At 40.7% G+C, this 1,237-nt stretch overlaps 1 pseudogene; it reads right to left on the bottom strand.

The window, feature by feature from the left end:
- Positions 1–776: 776 nt before the first annotated feature.
- Positions 777–984, bottom strand: LOC113262312 (U2 spliceosomal RNA; annotated as a pseudogene).
- Between the last annotated feature and the right edge of the window lie 253 nt (positions 985–1,237).

Here is a 1,237-nt window from a genome sequence, read left to right as displayed (position 1 = left end):
AAGTGGCAATTTTCATAAGCAGGGGAACTTACATAGGAGGCTTGTCTTGGGCAGCTTCAAGACAAGTAGATTTCTGCACCCACCTGCCATAATCTTGACAGGTTTGGTTTTTTTTAAGATTATATTTATTTATTTGACAGAGAGAGCACAAGCAGGAGAAGCAGCAGGCAGAGGGAAACAGAGAAGCAGATTCCCCGCCAACCAGGGAGCCCAACATGGGGCTCTATCCCAGGACCCTGGGATCATGGCCTGAGCCGAAAGCAGACTCTTGACTGAGCCACCCAGGTGCCCATCTTGAGAGTTTATATAGAGGCCTTAACTGGGTTCAGTCACATATACAGCCAAGATGGTCTCAACTCTCTCAAGGCTGGGTCCTTGAAGTAGCTCCCAGTGCAGGAACAGTAAGCTGAATATACATTCCAAGGACAGAGGAAGGCGTGGGGAGCCTCCTATTGCCCAGGGCCAGCTCACTGGTCAACCAGCGGTCACATCTTCTCCATGACTGCCTCCAACAATCAGAAGACAAATCCACAATGACTCACCAAAAATATGAGATGTAAATATAGGTAAGTCTAAATGAAACCATAAATAAATCCTAGGCCAAAATAAAAAATAAACAAATCTGTATTTGTTTATTAAGCTGTATATTTTATTGTACAGGATATGTTTTCTGAGTGATAAGACCAAAGAAGATACTATAATGGATATTACTTATCTTTGAAATGAGACTAATGAGCCCCTGCATGCCAAGAATATCTACCATTCATGGCCAGATCTCCAGTGGCACTGGAACATGTGAATTTGAAGCCTTCTCCAATGTTTACAGGACACATTACTTCTTCTCCCTGTAATTCTATTTCTAAACTTAGTCATATCCTCATCAGAATCTATAATAAAGGAAATACCCTATATTGGGGGCAACAATAGTTTCACTGATAAGAACAGATACTACACTCGATCTTAGCCAAAAGACCGAGAAGCGATTACAACAATAGTTGTAAACATATACTCTACAGCCAGATTTTCTAGGTTCGACCCCTACTAGCTACATAACCTTAGACAAGTTGGTTAACCTCTTCATGCCTCGGTTTCATTACCTATAAAATATAGACAGTGGCTACTTTTTAATTACTAAGTTAATTCAATTAATTAATGTGCAAGAAGCATTCAGAAAAGCACCTAGCACATAGTAGGAGGTATATAAATTACTATGATGTCCTTCTTACCTCTGAGCACA

Source organism: Ursus arctos, unplaced genomic scaffold (assembly GCF_023065955.2).
Source record: "Ursus arctos isolate Adak ecotype North America unplaced genomic scaffold, UrsArc2.0 scaffold_27, whole genome shotgun sequence".
Classification (NCBI taxonomy): domain Eukaryota; kingdom Metazoa; phylum Chordata; class Mammalia; order Carnivora; family Ursidae; genus Ursus; species Ursus arctos.
This window is presented reverse-complemented; position numbering and strand designations above follow the sequence as displayed.